At 46.4% G+C, this 22,434-nt stretch overlaps 1 protein-coding gene across 1 annotated transcript in view; it reads right to left on the minus strand.

Moving 5' to 3' along the window:
- The window catches only part of PPP1R14C (protein phosphatase 1 regulatory inhibitor subunit 14C), a 74,938-nt gene that overhangs the window by 43,149 nt on the left and 9,355 nt on the right, over nucleotides 1-22,434 (minus strand). The window lies entirely within an intron of this gene.

The following is a 22,434-nucleotide window of genomic DNA, read 5'->3' on the forward strand; positions in this document are numbered from 1 at the left end:
AGTAATAACTAAAACTATGTGTATAACCCACCTGACCCTGTGCTAATCCCTTCATTACGTGGACCACCTCAGCGAATTCTCACATCCCTTTTGTTACCCTCACTACATGGGAAAATCTGATAGGAACCACAGAAGAGGAAGGCTGAGTCATTTCCGAGGGTCACCCACTCGATATAAGACAGAGTTGGGACTCAAACTCGTCTTTCTTACTCACTTTATGCATGATGTTAGTCTTACTTACATCACAACCACATTAAAAACAATAACAACGCTGTTTCACCTCATAGATGAAAGCCTCGACACCAATGCTATCCATTGGTTTAACAGTCCACGAATCAATGTCAAAGATTTAACATGAGATGCCTATTTAGGAACTCAGGGTCTAATACAGGGCTAGTCGGCAGAATTAGTTTCCATTTAAAGAGGCAGGCCTGTGTGTCCAGGCCACCCACGTGGAGGCACCTACTGGGACCGTCCTCACCTGGGTGGTCCATGCCCTCACTGTCCTCACTGGGTCCCCTCCACACCTCCCCACACGGGCCGAGTCTCAGGATAGGCAGACACCTCAGGCCTCCCTCCATCCAGGGGACATGAGCTGCAGGGTATTTCAGGAACTGGGACGGAGCTCTGAATAGCACCTCTCTATCCTGGTAACAGAGCGTCAGGAGAGCGGAGGAGTAGGGCTCCCGACTCTCCCTGGAGAGCAGCTCTGCCTGCGCATGCGCGTTCTGAGCCCATCATCCTCGAGCCCACGGAGCTCATTTTCTCTCCTCCTCTGTGGATGAAGAAATGAGTCACCTGGAGGTTGAGCCTGCACCTGTCAGAGAGCGCACCTAGCTGCCTCCTATCTCCTTAGGCCGAGTCGGGATATGTGAGACAGACCAAAGCTAGCTCTCTCCTCATTGTAGATGATCACTTCCCCTCACAGTAACACAGTCAACAACAGCAATAAGATCCTCCTTAGGGTTTCTGATATGGTATTTTATATCACCACGGTAATTTTGAAAGTCAGGCGTAATTTATCTTTAATGATTCAAAAAGAGAGAGAGAGAGGAAACAGCAGCTGAGATAATGCATTTATTACTACACTGGGATTAGATACTCAGTCATCTCTCTGGTTGAGATACTTCCAGTAGGTCTCGAAATCACTAAGCTGACTTTACTTAAATTGAAGAATTCAACTTCAAGGGCTAGTTGTGCATATTACGGGAATAACAAATATAATTCTGTAACCCACTTCCCCTCCGATTGTAGCTGGGAGACTCCTGAGACTCTCAAGCTGGTCTTTCCTCCTCGTCAACCCACATAGGGCTTCCGCTGTCCCTGGGGCCCCAACATGCTTCTCTGCCCACACTTGTGGTTTCCTCCTGCCCCACAGGTGGGCTGGGTTATCACACAGAGCAGCTGGACCCTCGTCCAGATCCCCCACACCACAGCAGCTTCCAGGTGGGCCGGAGACAGGTCCCCATAAACCTTTCCAGTATGGCGACAGCCTGTGATCACAGGGTGCGGGTGGAGGGCACAAAGCCCCTGTGAAGAAGCCCCATGGTGTCTGCAAGCAGGGTCGAGGGGCCTCCCCGGGTGCCAGGAGACACACACACACACACACACACACACACACACACACACGCCCTTCCAGGAGACTGTGGTTACGGCCCTCAGCACACTCACTTGTGAGGTACAACATTAAACTGACAAGTAACTAGACAATCCTGATACCACACCCCAGGCTAACGGTACAGCAGAGAGGAAAGACAGACAGTGAAGGGAAGCCATCTTCCTTACCCAGGGATGACGTCGGCCCCGTCTCCCCACTGGGAGAGTCACTGGACAGAACCAGCCCTGGGGCTCTGCCACAGGTCCCGTGGGTTCCATTAAAGTCCCTTTCCCCACATCTGCTCTCTGCCTCCTTCTACGCGGCAGAAAGAACAGCAAAGCAGTCTCTAGAAAGGAAAGGGAAAGCCACAGCCCAGAAGGAAGCTGCCCTATTTCACAAAAGCTTCTCGCCGCTCGGGCACCCCACACCCTGCCTCACCCTCTTTGTTGTCAGCAGACTGGGTCCAAGCCTTCATCACGGGGCCGAGGATTTTTACTTTTTTCTTTCTTTCTTTTTTTTTTAATGAGAGAGAGGAAGAAAGGGAGAGAAGTGAGAAGCATCAACTTGTAGTTGCAGCACTTTAGTCATTCAGTGATTGTTTCTCACACGTGCCTTGACAGAGTGGGGGGGCTCCAGCTGAGCCAGTGACCCCTTGTTCAAGCCAGCGACCTTGGGCTTCAATCTGGTGACTTTGGGATCATACCAATGGTCTCACTTGTAAGCTGGGACCCCATGTTCAAGCTGGCAACCCCAAGCTCAAGCTGGCGAGCCTGCGCTCAAGCTGGCCAGCCTGCGCTCAAGCTGGAGACCTTGGGGTTTCAAAGCTAGGACCTCAGCCTTCCAGGTCGAGGCTCTATCCACTGCACACCACCAGTCAGGGGAGAATTTTCACTTCTTATCTACAAGATAATTCCCTTCCCAACAAAACCTGGCCAGAGAGCACCATTAAGTGAGGCCCATATATGTGCTCCAACTTTGACTTCATTTTCCCCTCTCTTCTCTGTGGATCCCTTCACAGAAACAGCTACAGAAGGAGAAGCAGTCGATCTCAGTGCTCTGGACCCATGCAGACACATGCCGTGCCCTTTCCGACCGACACAGTGCAGGAGAAAGACCTGCACCCTTGTGCTGTTCGTTGAGACTGGCTCAATCCTGCTCAGAGGGCAATGCGGCTTTAGAGCATCTGCAGCAAAAGCACCCAGCAAGACATCTGTCAGGAACCAGGCTCAAGTCTGCAGGCTGGAAAACATGGGCGTTAGAATCTCTGGGAAAGGGCAGGCAGCAAATAGGACGTGGCATCAGGAACGCAGAAAGCCAGAAGGTGGAGAGCGACAGGCTAGCTGACACGCGGGGTCAGGCCAGACCCCTTGCCCTCTGGCACCTGCCTTGAAGAATGGACTGTTCCTAGCAGTCTTGCTTCCCGCGTCCCTGAGTGGCCATGCCAATCAACACAAACCCATCGTCTCTGCCAGACTCCCCTGCACCGTGAACAGGGTTCTCCTGAGTCAGCCACCCCTTCACGTTCTCTGCAAACCCAGACACCTGTACACTGACAGGGAGCTGCCCTTACACAGGCCTCACTCCCAGTAACAGAGCAAAAGCAAAACAGTCTCACTTCTGTGGCCCAAAGGGATGTGGTAGACTGTGGTAGACTGTGGACTACTTAGAGATGTCCACAAGAAGGCTACTGGTCCCGAGTCACCAGTCCACTAGTCCCCCAAAATCACCAGCAGAAAGAAGCAGATGTGAATTAGAGATAATCCCTTCCAATGAACCAAAGAAGTTCTCACATGCATTGAGCCTGAACTTATTTGGTATTTTAAATAAGATTGCATACAGAAATAGGAAGTTGCTTCTCTGTGATCCCTTTGACGCTAAGATATATCATCAAGGGGAAAGTTCCACTTACACCTGAAAGTATTGCCCAGAAACCGAAAACAAAACAAGGGGCAGTTGCCAAGGCGCCAGACACAAACTGCACTGCGAGCAGCCAGCCTCAGCTTGACTTTTAGGACCAGTTACTGCCTCACTCACTCAGGAATCCACAGCACCTTGGTAGAGACAGAGACGGCACCCGGGGTGAGCTGATCCAAACCAGCCAGCAGGGCAGGCTCTGCCCTCAAACCCACACTCCCTCACCTTGTGGTGGCCAACAGGTTCCCTTCTGCACACCCAACCACAAGAACCTCTTCCCCGCCAAAGCACGGGAAATTGATCAAAGGATGAACCCACATGAAAAGGAAAGGATGGGGGGGTGTGCTGGCCAGTGTTCTAAACACCCCCGGGGAAGTTTTGAACTCTTTAGCAGAGTAAGTTGGTTCTCAGATGTGGCAGGGGTTGAGTTCTTGTTACCACAGAGAGACCTTCAGGAAGTTCAGCACCCACTGTGGCTATTAAGACCAGCAAATCAAATAAACAGTTAAAAACAGCTTGCGATTCAGAGGAATTTCCCAGAATAAAACAGAGGTATGACATCCAGGTTTTATTTTAACTAGTTCTGCTAAGAGAAAAACATCAGTGTTAAGCATAGCAGAGTCAAAGCCATTGCTATGATTAATCAATAATAGGTGGTTGGTTAGATGCTACAAAACAATAAGACACTGGAAAAAGGGGAAACACACACAAAGTCAGAGTTCTCAGAGTCCCCTCCATCCTGAGGAGCTAAATAAAACACTACCACTCTGAAATGTCGTAAAGCCACTTCCTGCGGTTAAAGGCACCTTCACAAGTGCCATTTTCTGGAGCTGTCTTTATTTGTGCTATTTGTTGTTGAAATAATCCTTTAAAAAGGAAGTTGCTAAGCAGTCCTTTAGAGCAAAGAGTTAAATATTTATAAAGGCTCACAACATTAACAAACTCACTTTCCCCAAGATCACCCAACATACCAATGCTCTGTCGCTTTCGTACACAATCACTGATTTCACAAATAAAGAGGAGCTGGGGTCTGCGTCCATCTGTGACCTCGGCTGTGAAAGATCCCACAGGAGCAGATCCCAGAGACGGGGCCCATGGGGACAGTCCTTCCTGCTCCCCCACTCCCTGTGGCTCTCAGGGGGTGACTGAACCTGTCTGTGCCTGGTTCCCACCCTTCTCAAATAGAACATTTTAAAATGCTTTAGTGAAAGCAGCCACCTTATAGGTTTGTGACAAGGATGAAGAGTTAATACAGCAAAGGCCTCAGAATAGAGCCCAGCACACAGTAAGCACTGCGTGTGTTACTGTTCTTACTGTTGGGTATGGTCTTATCATTTTGTCAACAGGGATTAAATGCCATAGCAGCACCACGAGCCACATTCTAGCCATTGGTCCTGTTTCATATATATATGTATATATATATATATATATATATAATGAGACCAAAAGGAAATGCTGGCTTCAGTATTGATCAAATGAGAGTCCATGAAAGCACGCTCATTGCAAACCCATTTGTCCAACAGAGACTGTCTGCTGGACGTTCAGAAGGTCACACTATGTAAGAAAGCACAGTCCCTGCCCTCTAGGACCTTCCAGTCGCTCTGGGAAGATGGGGACACACAGGAAAGCACAGGGAACGCAGGTCAGTGCCAGCTGAGGGACGCACAGCCTTTATTTTCAATTGATTCATAAATAATGAGGAACGCTGGGTCCGCAGGTCGGTGTCAGCCTGAAATGACAAACGTCCCGGAGACGGGTCCAGGCTGGGCTCTGGGGGCGGGAGCGCGTCCTCGCCGAGGGCAGGAGGATTTGCGGAGGAGCAGAACCCCCGGGGCCATCTTGAATTTGAGATGAGAGTCCGGCTGCTTAGGAACCTGAGGTCCACAGTCAGACCGCCCCGCCCGTGTCCTTCCTCAGCCACGCCCTGGCTGCGTGAGACCAGCCGCGGACAGTTAGGTAACCTTCTTTGTGCCTCAGTTTCCTAATGGGCTCCCCTCCTGCGTACTGTCCTGAAGACCGAATGAGATGATGCACGTGGGAGCTTAATGCAGTGGACTCGGGATTGGCGACTGTGAGGGTCACACGGTGTTAAGGAGGCTGCCGAGAGAGCCGTCTGTCCGGGGAGGGATCGAGGCTGAAACTGGAAAGCGGTTCAAGACAACGTGGGTTAGAAGGCGGTCCTGACAGAGCTCAGCTCTCATTCGGGGAGAGATCCGAGTCACCTGAGAAGAATCCTGGCCGCTCCGGGAAGCTGGAAAGAAGGTGGGAGAATCCGGAGACAGGTGTGCAATAATAATGTGCTGGTCCACGTGTGAGCCATAAGCGGCTGGGGTGGGCGGTGGCACTTGTCACCGTGGAAGAGAAGGGCTGGTGCAAAGGGCCGGCTTACCAGGCCCAAAGAGTGGGTGGGAAATGAGAGAAGGAATAAAAAACAAACTCTACAAACTGCAATGTGTGGTCCTGGATCAGATGAAGGACATCAGCGGAAAACCCAGGGAGCGCTGAGGAGAGACTGCAGGTTAAGCTCATCACACAGGGCCGGTGTTGACGTTCACACTAGAGGAGACGGTGAAGGGGATATGGGACAACTCAGCACCAGCATGGCAACTCTTCTGTAACTCTGAAATTACTTCAAAATAAAAGCAGAACTCCGGGATCCTGGGGGTGATTCATCACATCCTCAATGAAGAGAGGGAAACTGGGAAGTACTGGTCTGGAGTTAAGGTGATGAGTTCACTGAGCGTCTTAGACAGCAATATGGCAGATGGGAGGCCAAAGAGACGCCCAGGCCACCTTTTGTCCCACATCCGGCCATGTGATGACTCTGGACAAATCTGGCCTCTGAGGGACGTTCAAGTGGCTGGTCTGTCCTCTCAATTTACCATGCCTCGTCAGGAGCCATCTACTCGACCCAGTCAGACAGCGCCTCACACACCCGCGATTCCTGTTACAGCAATTTTGCCCACCAGGAGAGGCGTTAGATAGCATTTCCAAACAGCTCTATCTTCTGTTTTGAGGCCCATAACACGCCAAGGCTTCGTAAGGGAAAAAGGAAATATCCATAACATCAGCTCTCAATGGTCCGAACAAAGAACAGCGGTGAGCAGCTGAGCTGGCTTTCGGCTGCGGCTGCCTTGCTCGGCAGGCTGTCCTGTCCCCACCATCCCGTGGGCCTCGGACCCCAGGTCACCACAGGCCTCAGTCAACAGGCCAGGCATGGTCTGCTGGATCAACACACACACACAATTGCTGCTTTACAGAAGGGCACCAGACTTAGAGAGATCTAACTGTCTAGTCTCACCGGCCAGAGGGAATCGATTATTTCTGACCTATAGTAACCTGAACCATTAGTTCTAAATGTCATAAGTATCATATAATGAATATATATATACATATATATGTTTTATATATACCTATGAATGAATATATCATGTAATGAATTAAGTATCCTAAAGAGCATAGATAAGAGGGGAATGTAATAAAAGTATATAAAACCTACATAGTGGATGTACTTTATAGATGGGTAATGAATCAATAAAATAAATTATTAGGCTAAAGGAGAGAAAAGGTTCTGAACAGCTATCATATAATAATAAGTGGTAATAAACATTTGTTGATTTTACTTAATGACATGGTTTGGTGGTCTTTATATCAATTCTTACAAATAAATGTATTCTGCTAAATTAAGAAGTTAGGAATTGGGTTGTTTTCATGAAAATGAAATCAGAAAGCAGGAGAAGGACATTAAATTCCAGTCTTAGTTTGGAGCCTAAAGAGCGTCCCTCAGCTCTCAAACGTGTGCATCGATCCTGACGTCTGTCCGGGGACGGGAGAGATCCGAGCAGCAGAGGCCCTGGAACGTCCTTTCTCCAGGCTGAGGTCCAGTTAACGAGTCAGGCGGAGCGGTCAGAGTACGTGATCTCTAGAGCAGGGGTCCCCATACTACGGCCCGCGGGCCACATGCGGCCCCCTGAGGCCATTTATCCGGCCCCCACCGCACTTCCGGAAGGGGCATCTCTTTCATTGGTGGTCAGTGAGAGGGGCATAGTTCCCATTAAAATACTGGTAAGTTTGTTGATTTGAACTTATTTGTTCCTTATTTTAAATATTGTATTTGTTCCCGTTTGTTTTTTTACTTTAAAATAAGATATGTGCAGTGTGCATAGGGATTTGTTCATAGTTTTTTTTTATAGTCTAGCCCTCCAACGGTCTGAGGGACAGTGAACTGGCCCCCTGTGTAAAAAGTTTGGGGACCCCTGCTCTAGAGTCTCTTAACCATCAGCTTCTGTCTCCTGTAGAATTTAGGATGTTATGCTCCAATAAGATTACAAGGTATCTCTTAGCTATAAGGTGTTGGTTATGTGCAATGTTGTGCTGGAGCTGGCTTGTACCAGCTCACAAGAGGGATGACTGTTACATTTTCAGGAATTTTATAAACTAGCTCTTCAACACAGTTATTATTAAAAATTAAATGATGTAAACATATAACTAAATTACTTGTAATTAAAACCAATTTAATAAATACTCAAAATTCATCACTTTCTAACAAATTTATTACACTTCTTATTCTATGTTCTTGAGGTAACTTATGTCTATTGTACCCACATGGAGGAAACACTGTCACTGCTCCAAGTTTGGTGACGTCACAATGGTAGCCTGAAATCAAGCACAGTGGGAGTATTTACACCAAGGCAATGGGTTACTGTTCTGAATGAGGGATGGGGGCGTTTCTCCTGAGAGCTGGTTGTTAACACCTACCAGCAACCCACTGGACTTTAATGTCCTTCAAAGACAGAGAAAAATTGGGAACTGTATTTTGTGTGGGAGAGGAGAATGGGGAAGAAGAGAAAGTAAAAGATGGGGAAAAAGGCATGGAGACAGTGAGGTAGGGGGAGGAACTGGTAGTAAAGGACATTGGGGAGGGGACGGGAATAGAGAAGAGAAGGGAAGAAATCAAGAGGGGGAACAGGAAGAAGAGAGAGAAACAGAGAAAGAAAGACAGAGAAAAGGAGAATTATTTTATTTATTTAGTATCCTGAGGAAAACAATGGCTCCATCTAAGCAATTATTTTGAATAACCAACATTTAAATTCTTTTTCGGAACATCTTTCTGAACGTATTGCTCACGTGCCTGCTTTCTGAGGCAGAGGCTCCAGTATAATTCACTATCTTGTCAATGACAGGTCAGCATGCTGAGAGGGCCTCCCATGGCGCTGACTTACCCTCCAGGCCACCGGCATGCACAGAGCTCTTTCTGTCTCCTATAAAATGGCTCCAACCTCCTGCGCTTTTTATAGATTCTCTGTCAACCCCCTTACTGCCAGGCTGTCAGCTGTCACTTCTAGAGCTTCTCCCAGGACCTACATGTAGCAGCCTCATGTGTTGCTTCTAAATCATAGTGAACTAAGAAGGAAACCAGGCTGGTGAGAATTGTGGCGAAAGAGCCAACGAACTCACTATGTTATACACCTGAAACTAATAGTGTGTGTCAAGTATAATTGGAAAAAAAATTGTTTTAATTCCCATGTGAAGAAAAAAAAAAGACCCACACAAAAAAGCCAATGGCTTTGTCCAATAAATGAAGCACAGCTCCTTCCGTTCTCAAAGGTACCACCCTGCTTTCTTTCAGGGTCTTCACTGGTCCCAAATAATTGAGGTTGGTGACCTCCGGGTAGCTGACATTTCACTAAATACAGAAAACAGCCTATTGAAACAAACTGAAAAAATAAAGCAAACTGGGCCAACATTAATGAGTAAGAAAAGCCTGTTGTGTGCAAGTCGATGGTGCAGACACCCTGCTCTGTTGCTAGGCTGTTTCCCTTTCCTGAGGCAGGGGCGGAGCGGGCTGTGGCCCAGATCCATGCTGCCTCTCCCGGAGTCCACAAAGCGCCCTGAGCAGCAGGAACTGGCCACCACCAGAAACAGGCAGCAGTGGGCACGGAAGCTGGCAGGGCAGCTCCCAGCTGAGGGTAGCTACCCTCACTGCCATTCCTCTCTCACATCCCAGGAGAGGCAAGAAGCAGAGAGGTCCTGTGACATGAACCAGGGCCCTGGTGTAACCAGGCAAGATGGCAACCAGGGAGAAGTCATCAGTGGACGGGCCCCTGATGGACAGGCTCCCTGATAGACGGGAGCCAGGACCAACCGCAGTGCTCAGCACGCAGCCCACTTGCACTGGCCCCTCCTGAGCACCACGTCGACCTCCGGAACATGTATGTCTCTTTCTCTGAATGTGGTCTTCAGGTTGGCGCTGAATTTGAAAACAAGGTAAGTACGGAGCTGCTTGTTGAAGTCACCAAATAAAATCATGTGCTTTCAAAATAAATTTTAAAAAATCTTTTCTTTTGCAGGGTTTTGTTTGTTTTAAAATATTCTGACAACAACATATAAGTTCTAATTCTTAGGCCTATTGCCTGTTAACCTAGACTAACACATAAAATACTTTTTCAAATAACTATAATAAAACAAGAAAATTATACCATAAATAGAAGAATATTCTAGAAATTAACCTCTTTGCAACGAGCATTTAACTTGTAAAGAAACACAAATGTTTCAACATTAAAAATAAAAACTCTGAAAAGAATCCCATCACTTCATGGTTATATCCATGCCTGGCACACAGTAGGCCCATAACAATATGTACCGGGAGGCTGGCCAGATGGCTGACTAGACGCACCACTACTCAGGGGATTCTGAGTGGACCAGCCCTCCTTAGGACTTCTGCCAGCAGAATTTGTCCAAAGCCATATTTGGGCCTGTTGAAAAAATATAACTAGTCAAGTAAAGTGTTCTCTGAAATGAAAACTGACTATGTTTCCTTTGAGCCTGAGCCTAGGTATTTTAAGTACTCATGCCCAAAGGCAAGTTCAGACCCGTCCATCAACTAGCTAATATTTACAGACCAATTATAGCACATGGGTCATTGTGCCAGGAAATGGAAATAGAGTATCGTGAGACAGGAAGGCCCCGCCTACATGAACACCGTCACCAGCATCTATAACAGAGCCACATACACAAGGTCCCCTGGTTCGTGACTACACCGCAGTGGAGAGAGAATGATCTTTTCAATGAATGGTGCTGGGTCAGCTGGATATCCTGGTGGGGAAACAAGGAATCTTGTTGCCTACAGTATCCCATACACAAAAATCTATTTTAGATAGAGTGCAGATCTAAATATAAATGATTAAACAATGAAGCACCTAATAGACAACACAAGAGAGTATTATGACCTTTGGGCAGACAACAATTTCTTAAAGAGGATGCAAAGTACACTTAACTATAAAGGAGAAAAAACTGATAAATTGGACAAGATTAAGAACATCTGTTCATCAAAAGACACTAGATTAGCCTGACCAGGCAGTGGCGCAGTGGATAGAGCGTTGGACTGGAATGCCGAGGACCCAGCTTCGAGACCCCGAGGTTGCCAGCTTGAGCATGGGCTCCTCTGGTTTGAGCAAAAGCTCACCAGCTTGGATCCAAAGTCCCTGGCTTGAGCAAGGGGTTACTCGGTCTGCTGACGGCCTGCAGTCAAGGCACATATGAGAAAGCAATCAATGAACAACTAAGGTGTTGCAATGTGCAACGAAAAACTAATGATTGATGCTTCTCATCTCTCCGTTCCTGTCTGTCTGTCCCTGTCTATCCCTCTCTCTGACTCTCTCTGTGTCTCTGTAAAAAAAAAAAAAAAAAAGAAAGACACTAGATCAAAAAACTGAAAAAGGCAACTCACAAGTGAGAAAAAAATACAACACACATTTCTGACCAGAGACTGATATCTAGGATGTACGTATAAAGATTAGTATCCGGGATATATAAAAATCAGTGAGAACAACGACACACAACTCAATCCAAAGTTATTTTTTTAATAGAAGACGAGCTGAACAGGCACTTCACAGAGGGGACACCAAAGAGGCCGATGGAATGACAAGGAAGTGGACTTCATCAGCCCTCAGTAAGTGGGAACTCCATCCACAGTGCAGGACCGCTGTGTACCTAACAGTTAGAGGGACCAGATAGAGTACAGGACTTGCATCACTTCAGTGGGAATGCCAGTCAGTACAGCCACTCAGGAGACTCGTCTGGAATATCTAGGGACGCTGATCACACCCTGTAAACCGTCAACTTCAGCACTGTGTGTATAACACACAGAAGTGCAGACATTGGTTCACCAAAAGACATGTGTAAGGATGTTCACAGCAGCTTGATTCAGAGTAATCCCAATCTGGAGACCTCTCAAACGGTCAACAAAAGTAGAATGGATAAAAAAAAAGTCATTGTAATGGACTCACCCATGGAATGCTGTACGGCTATTAAAATGAACGAACCTCAGTGGCATGCAATAATATGGGTGTGTCTCACACGCTTAATGTGAAAGAAAAGAAACAGACATAAAATTTCTAAAAAGAAAAGGCAGCTTCTCAGGTTACAATGGAGTGATGTGGGAGGGGGATGGAGAGAGGACGTAACAGGGACCCCGGGCTGCTGCCCGCGCTCTACCCCTGGATCGGGACCATGGTTCCTGGTGGGCTCAGTGTGAGAATGCTCACCCACCTGCACTCCACTTAGCTGTATGTACTGGGTGTGCTCTATTACAAAAAAAAAAAAAAGCTGTTTCTTTAAATGTTTTCATTCATGATCTCCTCTCATCTTTCCTTCTGTCCCCAGTCCCTAGTCCAAGTCAAGGTCTGTCCTGCCCTAGGGTCTCAGCATCAATTGAGCCCATTGCAGGATAGTTCACCCCCCAGGCCTTTGAGCAGTGGGAGCCGTCTCTCATCATTTAGACCCAGGTTCAAATGCAATCAATGACCTCAGAGAGGCCCTTCTTGGTCCCACCACCCTGGCCTCATTCACTCTTTGTCCCATCAGCCTGTTTGATTTCTTTCATCGCACTTCTCATGAGCTAAAACCGTGTTCATTCATTTGTGTGTATTTGTTTTTGGAGCCAGAGGGACTTTGTCTCTGATCTACTGTTGTAGCCCTAGTACCTAAAAGTGCTTCTGCCAAATTTATCCGCCTGATTACAACCTTACACCCACACAAGGGCCTACCAGAAAATGTTTATACCAGGTATCTTTATACAATCTAATATGATTCAGCTATACAAAGAAACAAGCAACCAAGTAGTAAAAAAACAGAGATGAATCTTAAATGCATGAAATTAAGTGAAACATACCAATCTAAAAGGCTACATACTCTATGGCTCCAACTGGTTCCAGTTATATGATTTTGGAAAAAAGGCAGAACTGTGGCAATGGTGAAGAGATCAGTGGTAGTCAGGGGCTCGGAGGGAAGTGGCCAGGGTTGAATGGGTGAAGTGCCGATTTCCTAGAGTGATGAAACTAGATGATATTGTAGGGGTGGATACATGACACTATTCAAAACCCACAGAACTCTGTACCGCAAAGAATAAATCTTACGTGTTCAAAATTTTTAAATCTTTTAAGAGGTTGGGAGATCCCAGGATGAAATGCAGAATGTGATGAAAACAAGACAACTATACTCCCGATGTATGAAACCAGCTCACTGGCCGAGGGGTGGGAAAAGGCTGCTGAGCTCAGTGACTGGAAGCCCAGGGAATCTATGAGACTAAAGGCGAAAGGAACTGCACATGAGCACTCGCTCTAGTTGATAGAGTCGTCTTCCACAGGGGTCCGGGGTAAGAATTTTGATACCGCTCTGCACATATACTACAACTGAATTTAGTGAATGGAGGGAGGGTGCTGGGAACCACAGGCCACCCACTGCTGAAGTGGGAACCACAGGCCACCCACTGCTGAAGTGAGGGTGTACAGACAGACATACAAGGGAAGGAGGCGAGATGATCCAGGTGGGAATGGATTAGAATTGGAGACATCAGCTTGAACTCATGTTGAGCTTAGCATACATACTGTTGGTTACATATAGAAATATTTATAGGTATGTATAATACACAGGATAGTACACACACACACACACACACACACACACACACACACACAGATTTCCTTGCTCTGAGCTCTCAGAGATCCTAGGAACAATGACGTCCAGTAGCAACAAGCAGACCTCACATCCGTGTCTTGGTTCCTAACACCGTTCTCCAAGAGAAGGAATCAGGGTTCCTGGAGAAACGGTCAATTCTAGGTCTGGAGCAAAAAATATACAGATGAATGTGGAATGTCTTGTAGTGCCGGAACGTAAGGAAGTAGGAAACACACACACACTCACACACACACACACACACACACACACACACACACACACACACACACATTGGGAGTATGTCAGACAGACAAAGGAGCCACTGAAACAGCTCCCAATGGCCAAAACTGGAACAATTTGAGCAACAAAAGAAATACAGAAGCACTGAATTATAACCCAACCCAAGTCCCTAATAAATATCCATGAGTCCACACTGATATAAACAAATTCTTAACTAAATAAACAAATGGGGGAGAAGAGACAAACCTCCTATGCGGAAGAATTCCATAGAAATCACACAGAAACACAAGGAGGTGGAGCATAGCTCCCATTCCTTAGCTGTGGACTGCACGCTGGGACTTCCTTCCAAAGAGGAGAAATGTGACAGACAGCACCTCGGCCAGGAGGTCAAGGTCAACACCAGCAGTGATGTCATGTTGACAGCATGCTTCCTGACAGGATGTATGAGAATGGCCCTTTATCACCGTGGTCTTCCTCCCCAAACCCCATAACCCCAGTCTAATCATGAGAAAAACATCAGACAAATCCCATTTGAGGGACACTCTACAAAATATCTAAACAGTTCTCCACAAAACAGTCAAGGAGAGTCTGAGAAATGTGACAAACCTCATGTGGTACCCTGGGTAGAATCTTGGAACAGGAAAAGGACACTAGATAAGAACTAAGGAATCTAAATAAAGTTTGAATTTTAGTTAATAACAATGTATCAGTAATGGCTTATTAATTGTTGCAAAAGTACCATACTAATGTAACATTACTTATTGGTAAAAATGGTTGCTGAGGACATGGGAACTATTTCCAAAATTTTTCTATAACTCTAACCACCTAAAAAAATTAAGTTTATTGGCCCTGGTCTGTTGGCTCAGCAGTAGAGCATCGGCCCAGCATGTGGAAGTCCCGGGTTCAATTCCAAGCCAGGGCACACAGGAGAGGCACCCATCTGCTTTTCCCCCTCCCCCTCTTCTTACTCTCTGTCCCTCTCTTCCCCTCCTGCAGCCAAGGCTCCATGGGAGCCAAGTTGGCCTGGGTGCTGAGGACAGCTCCATGGCCTCCTCCTCAAGCACTAGAATGGCTCTGGTTGCAACAGGTCAACAGCTTAGATGGGCAGAGTACCGTCCCGTGCTGGGCATGCCGGGTGGATCCCAGTCAGGCGCATGCAGGAGTCTGTCTGCCAACCCCCCCTTCTCACTTCAGAAAAAAAAACTTTTTTAATTAAGTTTACTTTTTTAAAGTGGGCTGGCAGAAGGTGGATGGAGCTCTGATGGATGGATGCTGGGGGAGGGACAGATGGACAGCAGGAGGCCAGAGGACGGACAGTGGTTGGGGGCTGATGCACGGACAGCAGCGCAGCCGAGCACTCTGAGTGCATGAAGACGGGACCTGGGCTGGGCACGGGGCCTGAGCAACATGGAGGGCGGGAGCCTCCCAGTGGGGAGGGGCAAGCGGCTGACAGGGGAGCAGAGGGGACACATGGGGATGAAGAGCACAGACAAGCTGTCTGTCAATCTGGCTGCAGAGAGGAGAAGGAAGGGGCCTTGGTGTGTGTGTCCTACCACCTCACTGAGGTGTAGTTTACGTGTCATGAAAGGCCCACGTCCTACGTGTGCAGCTCGGAGCCTCTTCACACAGAGGAAAAGGCTGATGACACAGAAGAGGGACGCCCCTGGGCAGAGGGAGCGCTGGGCTCTGGAGAGAAGGCCAAGGGTGATGCCATCGTCCTGCTAACGGTCCTCTGTCCACCATCCTCACAGGACACGGCCTCTCTACCCATGAAAGAAAATGACACCTTAATTTCCAAAAGTGTTACCAGTGTTTATTCTGAAAATGTAAAGAATTGAATATGAACAAAATTGTTGGCTTATCTTTTCCTTATTGATGGTTAAAATTTTTAAAACCCTGGCTGCCTCACAAAGAAGAGAAGGCAAAACAGCATGGAGGGCGCTCTGGCCCTGCACAGCCACGTGACAGAGACAGCTGATGTCATTCCAAAGCAGGGAGCCCCTTCTCATGGTGACAACAGAGGGGCGTGCCCCGCCCACCTCTTGTTAAATTAACTTTAGATAGTTCTTATTCCTTCCCTTAAAAAAGGAATAACAGCCTGACCTGCGGTGGCGCAGTGGGTAAAAGCACTGTCCTGGAACACTGAGGTCACCAGTTGGAAACCCTGGACTTCCCTGGTCAAGGTACATATGGGAGTTGATGCTTTTTGCTCCTCCTTCTCTCTCTCTCTCTCTCTGTCTTCTCTCTCTAAAATGAATAAATAAAATCTTTAAAAAAAGGAATAACAGTTCATTGTACAAAACAAATAAAATAGAAATTGCCTATAATGACACTAATACTAATGCTTATTATGTATCTTTGCAGTATTTTTAAGGCATTTATAAAACATAGCTTATGGAAAAGTGTTTAAAAAAAGGAAAAGACTGTTATCTATTTTCACTTAAATGTCATAATTCTGTTGAAGTAAAAAAGTAATTACCTTAAATCAATCCAACAAGACTTTTTGTTCTGAGACACAGACTAGATCAGAGGTCCCCAAACTTTTTACACAGGGGTCCAATTCACTGTCCCTCAGACCGCTGGAGGGCCGGACTATAAAAAAAACCTATGAACAAATCCCTATGCACACTGCACATATCTTATTTTAAAGTAAAAAAACAAAACTGGAATAAATACAATATTTAAAATAAAGAACAAGTACATTTAAATCAACAAACTGACCAGTATTTCAATGGGAACTCTGCTCCTCTCACTGACCACCAATGAAAGAGGTGCCCCTTCCGGAAGTGCGGCGGGGGCCGGATAAATGGCCTCAGGGGGCCGCATGCAGCCTGCGGGCCGTAGTTTGGGGACCCCTGGACTAGATTATTCTATTTTCAACCGAGACCTAAACCCCACCAAAAAACAATTCAAATTAACAAATTCCAAAAGCCTCTACTCTCTTTTTGGCCAAAGGATGTACCTTTTTTTCATTTGAATATATCTATTCATAAGGCAGAATTATGGCCAAAAGATCACAGATGTTGCTAATGGTGCTTTCATACATATCCTGGGCTTTTGGGGGGTTGATTTTTATGATGTTGAGCATTATTAATGCTCAAAGTATCCTGAGAGGGCTCTGTTATTTAAAAGGAGGATTAGAGGAAGCCAAGGGTGATGACTCACAAGCACTCTGTGAACGAAGGGGGCTCAGGGAGCCTGCTTCAGCCTCCTGAATACCCACAAATACCCGAGTGGGGAGGGTCTAGCTCATAACGTGACTCCCTGCGCCAGGATGTAAGGATGTAAAACGAAACCTTGATCACGACCAATGGGGAATCTCTGAGACAGAACACACTATTCTCTACCACCAGTAAAAAGCCATGTATGGAAACTTCTCCATTCATGTGGATTTTGTACAGTGGGGAGGGAGAAGGAGAAGAGCAGGAGTCCCTGAGAGGAAGCAGGTGCACACCCCGCCCCCTCTGCCTGCTCAGAGCCCTGCCCGGGAGGCGGCTGGTCACTGTCTCAGTGTCTCAGCCACAATGGCTGCTTGAGAATCTGGACTGCACTGTACTCAATGTTTTGTGGCCCTGGTGAGTGGCTTAGTGGATAGAGCATCAGTCCAGCATATGGACATCCTGGGTTCAATTCCCGGTCAGGGCACACAGGAGAAGTGACCATCTGCTTCTCTACCCCTCCTATCTCCCCATTCTCTCCCTCCTCTTCTCTCACAGCCAGTGGCTCAATTGGTTTAACTGTGGTGCCAAGCGCTGAGGATAGCTCAATTGGTCCCAGTATGTCAGCCTCAGGTGCTAAAAATAGCTTGGTACTCAAGTATCATCCCCAGACAGGTGTTGCTAGGTGGATCCCAGTCAGGCACATGCAGAAGTATGCCTCACTATCTCCCCTCCTCTCATCTAAAAAAAAAGAGGATTAAATTAACAAATTAAAACTAATATTTTGTATGGGCTCTGCATCTCATTCTTCACCCTCCTTCATTGTTTCAAGCTGCTTCATGCAAGGCTTCAAAAATCAATAAACTAGTTGCTCATTTTCTTCTTTGGAGTAATAAGTTAACTCGGACTTTAGATCTGTACTTATTAAACACAGCCCACTACACCCTCTCTGAAGTTTAACATGGGAATAGCCCAGAGGTTTGAGCCCGCTCTGCCAGCTAATGGTTTTTAAGTCGCAGGCTAGTTACATGATAGTCTGTATACCTAGACATGTGGACATTTTCATTATCCAAACATCCACCCATAAAAACTGCTCTGTCATAAGATTACTAAATATTGAATCATCTGAGATTTGATGAAGAAATTACATATTTTAACTGAACAAAAAGGCACTTGTCTAAAGATAGTTCATGTTATTTATTTATTTTTTTAGTCTTAATATTTCTAGGGTGTTTTCAGTATAGCAAACATAATCATGTTTTAGCAACAAATCTATGACTCATTTTCTTGGGACTTGTCAAAGAGCTTCCATCCCCCAGGACAGACAGGAGCAAATAGCTGACTAATTGGAATTGGTACATAGAGTATTTGTTCAAAGAACTAAGCAGAAAAAGCCATTTCTGCGGATCTGAAAACTCCCCACTTACCTACATCCCTTGAATCAAATTTGATGTAATGTTACAGGAGTGACTGCAGCAGCTCTGTCAGGTGCACTGCTGACATTCAAAACATAGAAGATAATTACTGACGATTAATGATTTTATGCCGAATGTGCTCAGAACAAAAACAGCCATTAATAGAACCAGAACAGGTTGTCAAGGGTTTTGCACATTTAATTAGCAGGAGCATTATTTTTTTACCTCTATCATATCAAATGTAATAGCTGTTACTTTCAAACATGCAGAATAAAATACCCTCTCTGCATCCTCTGGTTTCTTTCAACTGTGTTTCTAACTTTTAGGCTCAAAATTCCACCTAAGTGGATAGATTGGGAGCCTAAGGGCTCTAATACTAAGTGCTCGTGCAAACCTGGCGATCAATGAAATAAGTAACACGCTCATGGGGCTATATACTTGAGAAGTAATGGCTTTGAATTTTTCTAAAGAAATAGGTGAATCCTATAAATGGCTTCTCTAAGAAATGAAGGGATCCTATAAATTGTTAAAGATGAAGTATACTTGAAAATGTATCAGATAAATTAAGAAGAAAAGCCTTGCCCGGTGTGTGTGTCAAACACACTGGGTTTCATGGAAATGGGCAGGCAGCGAAGGTGAAACTGACATTCACTGATTCCAAGTCTGAGTCCTCCTCCTCTTCTCACTGGCAAATTTTTCCCCCCCGAAGTGAGAAGCCAGGAGGCAGTCAGACAGACTCCTGCATGTACCTGACCAGAATCCACCTGGCATGCTCACCAGGGGGCGATGCTCTGCCCATCTGGGGCATTGCTCCCTTGCAGCTTGAGCCATTCTAGCGCCTGAGGGGGAGGCCATGAAGCCATCTTCAGTGCCCTGGGCCAACTTTGCTCCAATGGAGCCTTGGCTGTGGGAGGAGAAGAGAAAGATAGAGAGAAAGGAGGGGGGAAGGGTGGAGAAGCAGATGGGCGGTTCTCCTGTGTGCCCTGGCTGGGAATTGAACCCGGGACTTCCATACACCGGGCTGACACTCTACCGCTGAGCCAACCGGCCAGGGCCTCACTGGCAATTTAAAGTTGGTCATGGTACTAGAAACCTCTCAGCCTCAGTTTTCTCATTTTAAAAATGGGATAACTACAAAATTTTTGCATGGATAAATGGGATTATCACCCCACAAAAATAAAGAAATATTACAAAGAGGAGTAGATTCTGCTTTTCCCTTCCTATTAAAACTGTCTATGAGAAATCTTCATCACTTTGTGGTCTCCTGTCGTGTCAGTTCTCACACTAACTGTGCAGGGACACTCAGGGAACAAGGTCCCCAGTGAAAGTTACACTTGTGTAGTGTAGATTTATTAGCCACTTATTTACGCTAATTTGTCCCCTTCAATTTTTTTTTAAATTTTATTTTCTAAAGCTGCTGTGATTTTCCTTCTCAGATCCTCACTTTATAGCTCAACACAAATGTTCCTCAAGTTAAAATAAATGCCACCATCCGTTAATGACGCGCTGTCAAGCTACAGGACAAATAATACGAACAGGAAAGGCCCTCCCTACCGCCAATTTGATAAATTATACGCCAAATGTGTTTAAGTCAAATATGCCAGCGCTCCTTAAAGGTTAACCCAATTAAAGAGAAAAACAATAGCAGCAGACAAGGTAGCTATGCGTATCTGTACTTGTCAGATTTCAAATTCAAGCTGGAAGTCAGTAGTGGGGAGACAGGGTGGGAGGGGCTTGGGGGTTCAGGAAACAAGGCTTCTGGGTCTGATGCTTCCTGTCTAAGTCTCCTCACACCAGCGATCTTGCCAAGGGAAAGACGGAGAGACACACGCTCACTTTAGCTACTAAAAGTAACTATGTAAATTCGATGATCCTTCGGTGAGCTAGTCTAACTCTTGTCTCAGGTTTGCCTTGTGAGAGAAAGCTCTTTCTGTCGCTGCTTGCAACATCAACCTCTCTTTAATAAATCTCATTCTTTTCCACTGCAGGGTGAGCTTTATTATAGAATCTTGAAAGCCTAGAGCTTGAAAGCCCAGACTGCCCTTACTGTTCAGACGTGGAAAGAGAACCTGGAAACCGAAGTCTTTCAGGGACGTGACTCACCAAGGTCACTGAGCCAGAGCAGAGTTCCACGGCCCAGGGCCCTTCCAGCGACATCGGATGGGGAACAAATGACATGTTTCGATTTCACAGATTCCAACAAGGTCCCAGGGCCCACAGATAGTAAGTTAGTGATTTATAAGCCTGCCCGGGTCTATTCATTCTGGAAGTTTAGCTGTTAAGAGATTACTTCCTCTTACTTAGTCCTTACTTTCCATTAAAGTGAAAGATAATTTAAGTGTTGTTAGTTGTTGCCATTATAATGTCAATGCATTCATCATACCCTTTCCTGAAAACAGGCTTTCCCTGAAGGAGGGGCACACTCTATGCAGGGGGTATTTATATGCAGTGGATACTTTGACACAGCTGTGACCAGGGGCAGTCTCTGCCCTCCGAGGACTTGCACTTACACGGTGCCCACATTCTTCTCCTATGATGGAAAGGGTTCTTTCCTTTCTCTACTTCTTCCCTTACACAGTTTAAAAGGATGAAGTCTTCTCGTTCCTCTTTCCTCATCTATGTGAATATCTGCTGAATGAATGAATAAATGAACAACGAATAAATGAACAACGAATGAATTAATGAATGAGCCAACATCCCTGTCCTCAATACTTCCTTCCACAGCTTGCCCTAAGGATTCTTCCAAAAAGGAAAAGCCCTTTTTGATCATTTTTCCCCAACCATGAAGTGATGCATGAGAGCCTTATCCACACTCTGGTCTCTTCTTTTTTCTAAGCATTTACCCAGTGGAACAGATTTCCAAAATGCACGCGCTCACTGAGGAAGACGCGGTGAGAAGTCGCTGGCCCAGCTTCTGGGCAGCGGCAGGCATCTGGCTGGCATCCCTGGCCGAACAGGACCTGTGAGCCCTTAGCTCAGAATCTCACCTGCTGACTGAGAAAAAAGGCCACTTCCTAGAGCAGCACTCCCACTCCCCCAAATGAACAATCATGATGCAAATAGAACAGTATTCCTGCACCTCCCCCAAAATTAAAATGACAGAAAGGAATGGCAATAACCTGTGAGTACTTCCTCAGGAGACTTTTATCACCCAGGCATCCGTGCTTTATTACCATTACAACTTCCTTTCATTCATAACCATGAAAAAGAACTGAAACTTCAAGTCCAGGATGAAAGAGCGGATTTTTGCTGCAGGCAGGGCCAAATTACATGAATGAATGCAGGTCGTTTGTGGTATGTATTTCTGAAAATACAGCAGAGTAAACATGGCCACAGTGGGCCCTGAGGGCCAGTTTGTCTCACTCAGCTGGCAGCCAGGCACAGGGGACCTGGGTGCAGCCAGGTGTGTGAGCAGCACTGAGGCTACAAAGATCACAGGGTTCTACCCTCTGGAACTGGCAGCTGGCGGTGGGGGGCTGTTGGGCAGATAAAATGTATTATGCTCACTTTGTTAAAGATAACACGAGGAGGCAGTCGCCCAGGTGATATTAATGTGTGTTGGGGTGGGCTAGGGGCAAGCAGAATCCTTGTAGCCTTGGTTTTGGGATTAAGCCTGTCCCACCCTTTTTGGTGTGAGGTGGTACAATCCTATCATGCCTCAGAGAAGTGACTTTGTATTAGAGACTTCCCTGTTATGTATATTGGATTAAGGGTTTGGATTTCTACACTATAAAATGGGGACGGAACGAGAGTTTGCGCTCTTGGTTCCTGAGGTTAGCATGAGAGAGCGGAGAGAGTAGAGCCAGCAGCTAAAGGAGGCCACGTGGAGGAGGCCAGGAGAAGCAGCCAAGATGGCGGAGTGCTGAGTGAGATGCCAGTTTGTGTAGAGTTTGTATCTGGGATAAGGAAGGAGATGGGGAACTGAGGAGAAGAAGGCTGGTGAGCTAGAAACCTTTGATTCTAGGAAACTCGGATAAGTCAGTGGCTTTGTGAGTACTGAATGTGACTGGGTTTTGGAGCCCAGTGTATGTTTTTACTTGCCCGCCGGGTGCAAGGTAGGATTAAAGGCTATGGCCCATCAGTTTTTGGCTCCGCTGTTTCTTTACCGACTGTCCGAATCCAATGCTAACCTGCAAGAGCCGGGCTGCTTTGA

Source organism: Saccopteryx leptura, chromosome 3 (assembly GCF_036850995.1).
Source record: "Saccopteryx leptura isolate mSacLep1 chromosome 3, mSacLep1_pri_phased_curated, whole genome shotgun sequence".
Classification (NCBI taxonomy): domain Eukaryota; kingdom Metazoa; phylum Chordata; class Mammalia; order Chiroptera; family Emballonuridae; genus Saccopteryx; species Saccopteryx leptura.